Source organism: Oryzias melastigma, linkage group LG19, assembly GCF_002922805.2.
Source record: "Oryzias melastigma strain HK-1 linkage group LG19, ASM292280v2, whole genome shotgun sequence".
Lineage (NCBI taxonomy): Eukaryota > Metazoa > Chordata > Actinopteri > Beloniformes > Adrianichthyidae > Oryzias > Oryzias melastigma.
In genome coordinates, this window is record NC_050530.1 from 18,370,379 (window position 1) to 18,378,865 (window position 8,487).

Below are 8,487 nucleotides of genomic sequence, written 5' to 3' on the forward strand. Positions count from 1 at the left end.
TGCTGCGGGCCATAATAAAATACAAAAGCAAAGTAAAAGTAAGAAATACAAAATATTTTTTGTTTTTGTTTCCAGTAACATGTGGAAAAAGCAGAGCATTAGGGCCACCAAAAAAAAGTCACATTACGAGTTTTTTTTCTCTAAATTTACGACTTTAAATCTTGCAAAAATACAACTTTTATTTTTATTTAGTAATCATTTTTTATTCACATTTTGCTTATTTTAACAAAACAACATAACCCCAAAACACCAGGTGGTCTGAGTTTGAAACAAACAGTGAAATAAATTATAATAATCCATACGTAACTCAGTTTAGTTGCAGAACGCCACTCCAGTGCCCCTTTGAATAATGATAGTGAGATCACTGGGCAAGTATTCCATTAGGGGACACCACAAGTTGATAAAAATATCCTCACTAGCCCCAAACTTGGTACTAAGCCTTTCCATTGGCAAGAGTTTGAAGATTTCTGTATACCACTGTGTTACAGTCGGAGGTTTCTCTTTAATCCGATTAAATAAAATAAATTTTGACGCTAACAATAGTAATTTACATAATAATTTTGATATATTTGTCTCTGGTATTTTGTTTGTGGAGGTAGCCCAATAGAAAATTAAATTTTTAAAAGTCTTTAAAAGTCGTAAATTTACAACATTACATTTTGTAAATGTATAAAATCTTTTCTTGTAAATTCAGAAAAAAGTCACAAATTTAGCCTATGACTTTTAAAGTAATAAATATATGACTTTTTTCTTGTAAATTAAGATTTAAAGTCAAAATTAAAAATAAAAAGATTTTTGCCTGTAAACTGGCCCTAATACTCAGTAGTAGTACTCTAATTTTGTCCTAAAACCTAAGAAAGTTTTTAAAAAGTCAAACGTCTCATTGACACTAGACATTTATTTTCTTTAATGTTTCAGCTATTGTTTAGTATTATTTACTTTTTGCTTTTCAATGGAGTTATAGAAAAAAAAACAATTTCTCTGTTGTGGGATCAATAAAAGTTCCTGACTATTCTGTTTTTTATTTCTATTTAATTCCTTTGTTATTTATCTCTTTTACATAGATGTATATATTCACACTATAAATCAAAATGTGCTAAAAATGAATGAAAATGTAAAAGTTTTCACAGTTCTGCAAGAAATGTAAGGGAATAGAATTTACTGTACAATGACAGGTCATGTATGATCTGGTAAGAGGGTGTGTCTAGATGTGAAAGGACAGACGTCTATAAATGATGGAGAACAGATGATTTATAATGAATGGACATAAAATGAACTTCTGCTGAACTTTGTTATGCAACATTTAACACTTCATATTTAGGCTCTGAGATGAACCGATCTTTTTTATTACACGTCACTAAAGCCAGCTCAGTTTTCGGAGGCCAGCATGATTAACTCTGTTCAGTAGAGATCCTTTGTCTTCCTTATGCAAAATGAATGGAATCAAACATAGTCAGCTTTGATACATAGATGACTTTGTTAATAGATTTAGCAACTTTTTAGTACGACAGAGTACGACACACACAAACAGTAATATTACGAGATTTAAAGACATACAACGTTTTGTGATGCTTCCTCTGAAGAGGCTCAGTTTTCAGCCTATTCTTTTCAATATTTTAGACTATTTACATTTCTCTTTGTTGTCTTGAGTTGAAACGTGACATTTCATCTGGAGGACGGGACATTTCTGTTTTCATTCCATTTTGGTGTTCCAAGACGTAAGGTCACAAATAGACTTCTTGGTATGTGAATGATAAGGGGGCAAATAAAGTAGTGGTCCTGTCTCTGAGTTCCTTTTTTTTTACATATAAACTCTGTATTACCGACACCAAACCAAAGAAAGCCAGCTGCATTATTATTAATTAGATTTTTAGTTGCCAAAAGTTTAGAATTTCTTTGTTTTTGAAACCTATCTGTGAAAAAAAAATTCACAAAATGCTCCAGATTTTTCATCTTCAATAAGGTTCTAAGAAAAAACAACTTGGATTTTTTTTGGTGTGTGTAAATTAATGACCTTTTTTTTATCCTAAATTTAAGGCTCTATTTGCGTGACTGTATGACTTTCTTCTCGTAAATGTATGTTTATAAGTTGTAAATTTACAACTTTTAAAGTAATACATTTACAACTTTAAAACACAGAAGTTTACAAGAAAAAAGTCAGAAATTTAGTCTCTGACTTAAAGAGCCATGAATATTCAACGTTATTCTCGCAATTTAAAAGTTAGAACTTTTTTTCTTGTTAATTTAAGACTTTAACGCTGGAATCCCAAAAAATAAATATATTTTGCTTGTAAAATGTCACTGATACTCTGTCGTATTTTAAAGCCCTCCAACAATTTTTTTTGAAAAGCAAAGACCATTGTCAAGATTTTGAGTGACAGGTGATCAGTGAACCTTCTGGTCCAAAGCACCCTCATTGGCTTGATTTTCTATTTTGAAAATGGTTTGGTGCTCAGCCAGGATGGCAACAACCAGAGAGCTGAAAGTAACCAGTTATAGTAAAAAGTCTGTGTAAACACATGTATGTGTGTGTTTCAGGCATCCACATTCAAAACCCTCACGTTTGTGCATCAATACGTACGTTTTATCTCTGTTTTTGGACGCATGTTGAAAGTTAAACCAGTTAAACTTTGAACAATCAGGGATTTGGATTTGTTAGTGACGTTGCAGCCGTGGTGCAGCAGTAGGGCGACTTATGGAAGTGTCCTTGGGCAATACACTGAACCCCACATTGCCTCTGGTGGTTACAGGTTGGCACCAGTGTTCAGCAGTGGAATAGCTGCCATCAGTCTGCAAATGAGTGAATGGGACTGTACTCTCCAATGTATATAGTATCCCTTGCCCTTACGTGTTGTTTTAGTGTTTGATTTGAAATGTGCATGGACACAATTTTTATTTCTGAGGGCACCAACCCTACACTGCATCAAACTGAGCAGAACCTCATTCCTCCTGCAGTCTCTCAAACAAACATGCAGCTACAGACAGATCAGCTCCTGCTAGAGGCGCTAACTCACCGCGCTCCCCAAATCACAGATCAACAGTGTCATGTTTAAGATCTCAAGATAAGTTCAAAATACTAATTCAGGCCCACAGGCCCACTTGCATGAAATGTTACACGACACGGAGTGTTTCTAAAGGTACGTCTGCGCTGAGTGGCATCAAACAGCTCTGGCTTCTTGACAGTGGACTTGTATGTTCACGGCCTCAGGTGTAATACCTGTGTAAACTTAGAGCTTTGTTAGGAGCAAACTGGGGATGACAGAGGGGTGAGATCATGTGTAGGAGTGAACCAAACACCATTAAACGAGACTTCAAAAGGAGGGATAAATTAATTTGATAAAATAGTCCTAAAAACATAAAGAGATTTGGGTAAAACACAACAATTTCCTTTAGACTTCAATTAAAAAATACAAAAGCAGCATTTTGACTTGTAAATTTGTGGATTTGGAAAAATCTGATATGTGTAGATTTGTATTTTAATGTGATAACAGAATAAATGTCTTTATAATAAATGCAGACAGTGTAGGAGACCAGCAGATGTCACCAACAACTCATAAAACCAGTTCCTGGTTCTACTCTGCTCCTGCCGTCACATCAGTGGAGTTTATGGCAGCAGTAGCATCCCAGGAATGAAAGAATTCCTTTTTGTTGATCTCAGACTTTTTATATGATTTTTCAATAATAAAAGCAAAAATTCACATATTTTGTAGATTTTTAAAGATTAAAGGTTATGATAGCAGGGTACATCATGCTGATTTTTCTCCAAGAACTTTCCAACAATTCTATTTTCAGCTTGTTTTCTGTCTCTGCTCAACTGTTGGGCAACCCGGAGATGCTTTATGATGGAAGCTGTAAAGCCAGAGAGGATTATTCTTAAATTAAAAAAATATATTGGAGAAGAATACAATAAATCTTCACGAATAAAACAAGAAATAGAATCTGTGTCTAATGAAACTCAGAGAGAGCAGCGAGTCAAAGTGACTTGTGAAACTCGTCCGCGGGGTCAAAAGCGACGAGGAGCCAGTTGTGACAGGACTGACACTGCCGGGGCGTTTTTTCTCCAATGGGAGGGGTGGACTTGTGACCCAGGCAAGCTTGGATGATAGCCCCGCTGGAAAAGGCTGACGCAGGGAGTCCATTATTGCCCCTGGAGGAAGCTGAGGATTAGAACACCAAAGAATTTCAATAAAAGAAGTGTCTGTTTGGGGGTCGGCAAGGGGCAGAAGGATGGTGAAGGTGGTGGGGTGCGTAGGGGGGGTCCTCTTATTGTCCCAACAGTGATTGAGAGTAAGAGGAGGGGATGGCATTGTGTTTGTAGCTTCTCTTAAGAAGCTGCTTATTAGGGGGGTTGGCTGAGGGGGGAGTTAAGGGATGAGAAGGCTGTTGACTCTTCATCTTTTGTGAATAAAGTCCCTGGCACATCGCCCTCTTATGTCCCTCTGTCCTAGACACCCTTGTTTACGAGTGCCACGGATTCTGTCCCTCTCGGTTGGGGACCCCCACCACTTCCAACCTGCGTGGCCACACATTGTAGGGCTTAAGTGCCCTTTAATTAGGCGGCCTCAGTGTCCGGCTGAAGATCGCTGCGGGCTTAGGCTTTATGTCGAGACACCAATTGAGCATTCCTCACAGCCGAGGGATGGAGTGTTTGCTGCTCTAATGAAAAAGATTTATTTGGGGGCCGAGCTCTTGTCATCTTTGTCCCCTTTCTTACAAAGTTCGGACAAAGGCTTTAACACTGTTCCACTTACACGACACAGTCTCGGGGACGGAGATTGCCAAATATATGCAGACAAATATGATTTATTCCCCTTACAGACGAAACACGTTCCATAACTCATACTTCTATTATCATCAGCTATCAATTAATGAGGAAATTAACCCGGAGATGGAGCCAAAGGAAAATTTTCCTCTTCCACACACAGCTTTGTCGCTGCAATGGAGAGCATCCGATTATCGCGCAGGATGTGGAGGGGACGGGGAGGGCGGGCGTTGGGAATTTGCTCAAGTATCCCAACAAAATGAGTAATTTTTGGATGCTCCATTGTGTTGGGGGGCTTACGTGCTGAGAGCTGTGAAAGGATGGATACAAACATGGGAACAAGTGACATAAAGTGAAAGATTGAAGGAGCGGGAGACGGAGGGAGCGGATGAAAAGAAGTTTGTGAAGGGAATGGGGTGGGATTGGGCGTGTTCAGAAGCTTTGGAGCTGCTGCCCTGTGTGTGTAGATAGCCTCCTAATCCTGGTTTTATTGGCTGCCTGTGTCCAGCCTCGCTGATCGGATTGAGCAGGAAGGGTCTAGTGGTAGGGGGGCTTAACACATGTCCTTCTTTGTGGAAATAGGCTGATTAGGCCTGAGAAAGAGTCGGACCTGGTTACAGGCTTTCTCAGGTCACCGTAGAAACCAGCCTGGTAGGGGACCTCTGCACCCCCCGTTCCTTCACCTACGGTTCGTCTTCTCGCTCCACGCTACACTTGTGGCCTCAGCCTGGGAAACGTGGTTTCAATGTTGTTCAGCGTCAGACCGCAGACTGATTCTTCTGCCCGCACTCATAAATAAGACCGCTGTCACATTCCCTCCGCTCATCCCTGGCTCTTCTCGCCGTCTGTCGCTCTTACGCAGTAACTGTCATCCAAATCCCAGCGCTGAGCTCAGCACATTTCAGCCTGAACACACAACAATGTTCATAATGGGAAACAGTCGTTGTCAGCACCGCTGCGACATACCGCATCTTGACTTGAGGGGGAGGAAGAAACATTATTCAGAAGATTCCCCGCCACAGGCAGCTTCTGCAGATGTAACTGCAGGATATCCATCAGTTATCAACCCTAACCCGTTCCCAGCGTAAGGAGCAGAAGCGCTCCCTTCCCTTCCTGGTCCGGTGGCGAGGCCCTACGACCTCTGGACCCCGCAGAAGCTGCTCAGCCTCCTTTCCAAAGCGAGTCCTGCTGAGTCACCTTCAGATCGTGGAGCTCATATGTGGCCAAGAGAGAAAACAGACGGATTTCCCATCAGATGGATGAAGAATTTGTTTTACATATTCACAGGTCATGTTTGTACCTTTTGGTAAAGTTGTGAAACTATTAACTTAAAAAAGCATTTTCAATATAAAATTGTCTAACACTGTGAGATGTTCAGAATTTGGGGGGATTGCAACATCATAGCATCTCTTTCCCAGTTTGAATTGATTAGCTGTGACAAGACTAGATGTTTCATCTGTTTTTGTTAAAGACAATATGGACAGAAATATTTATTAATAAATAATTGTATTTTATTGTAATTGTGTTTTATTTCTACTAATATTGTTTCAACTGTATTTCATTTTCTTGTGTTGATGCCTTTCTTCCCAGGCCTCCAATGAAAAAGAGATGTAATCTCAATGGGATTTCATGGTGAAATAAGGTTAAATAAAAATAAAATAAATAAAACAAGCAGTGCTTTAAGTGGACAACAAGAAGTGGCAGTACTCTCTTTTATAGAAGTCGAAACTTAAAATGCAGAGAATCCTGAACATAAACATTGAGTCTTTTTTCTGTGTGTGGAGTTACAATGATCTAGATCACGTGTCAAATTCAAGGCCCAGGGGCCGGATCCGGCCCTCCAGATTATTTTATTTTATCTTGTGTTTATTTCTAACTTGTATAATTTTGACATAATATATTTTTATGGAGAGTAAAATATTGAAAGTTTTTAAGGTTTAAGTTGATTTATTCAGGAATAATATTCCGTCCTGTTTTCATTCATAGTTATGTTCAAAAGTTATGTTTTTAAAGTTTCAAAAATGTATTTTTAGTGTTTTCAATAAATGTTCATCCTGTTGGGCCTGCGACCGAAGGTGTGTTTTGGATCTTGGCCCCCTGTGAGATTGAGTTTGACATCCCTGCTATAAATTGTTACTTTAATTGTGTCCTTTATTTTCTTAAAAGAAAAAAAAAAGTCAGAATTTAAGTTGTTTAAGTCGAGTATTTGTGCTGGTACTGGGTACCAACAGTACTTCTTGCCTGAGGAAGTGGCGGTACTTTAAAGAGCTGTTTTTAGAAGTGCTGGTACTGAGTATCGGAGAGTACTGGCCCACTTACAGCACTGACAGAAAGTATGGCAGAAAAGGGTTGGGGTTAAATTTAGCTGGTGACTCCACCCCTGAAACCACATGAACTAGACTGTTTTTTTCTGATTTGTAAAGACCATTGACTGTACAAGAGAACTGGACCAAGTGAGTATGACATCATCCATATAAAATGACATAGTTCTGGCTCCAACCAAAAAAAACGTCCATTTAGTTGCTCTTTTTTTGTGGCAATATGAATATCGTCATATTGGAACCAAAAATTGTCAGTATTGGTCTGAGTCGGTCTGAGTCAATGTTTCCATGACAACCACTCATGCCTATCGGTAGTGAGCTTGTTGAAAGTCAACACTTGAAAGCGGGCTATACGAAATATGTCAAACTACAGTTTTAAATGTTCGACATGACACTTTCATTGAGGCATCTGATTGGTCAGTTTATAAATTGAATAACTTGCATTACGGAGAAAAAAATGAGAAAAAAATAAGGATTAGCAACATCTTAACAAAAAGGTATCAGAGTAAGAATGATTTTTTTTTTCTGAGAAATAGAATGACTGAATAATAGCTGTTTATTTCTTTATAGAAGTTTCTTGGAACCAGCAGGTACTTCTTGTTTGGAACTCAAGGAGAGACCCAGTCCAGTTCTCATGTACAGTCACTGTTCAAGATCTCAAGAAACAACCAAAATACCTCATTGTAAATGTCACAGCACTTTTGTTTGATGTTCTTGAAGTCCTTTGATCATCTTTTGATCTATTTTCAAAGCGTTCCCAGCGGTCTTTTGCCATTTTTAGCCAAAATTTACATACCTGTGTCATATTTTCTGCTGAGTGACCTGAAAATATTATATTACCAACGTAACATTATCAGTGTTACAAAAATGGTGAGCAATATCAGAGTTATACAGGCGTACCCTTTGATCCAGATCAGACGAGGAAAACAAAGACGTTCGTGGATCTATTTGTCTACGAGTGGATGCATCAGAATGGAGTGAAGCAGGGAGCTTGTGGGCTGCTGATTCTATCAAACTTTTCATCAACTTCTGTTTTAAGCTGAATTTTCTTTATATATGTCAAGTAAAAAATGCCGCAAGAACATGTTAAAAACACCATAATCTTCATCTGGGTGAGTCTTTAAACTAAACCTTGATGCTCTTCGATCTACCAGTTTGGACTAAAAATTAACCTTGATTTTCAGTTTTAAGAGATTTGCTTTGCTAAATATGGGGTAAGGTCTTTTAACTTTATGTTCAGTCGTCTTTGCTTCAGCATCTCTGACCCCCTGATAATCCTTTGAGACCAGATTAGGATCATTACGACTGATTTCTTTTGATCTTCACCGGCAGATCTTGTCTGTATTCGTTCCTGATCAGTTTCCTTGTATGTTTTATCTCATGCGTGCTCACTTCAGGCCATCC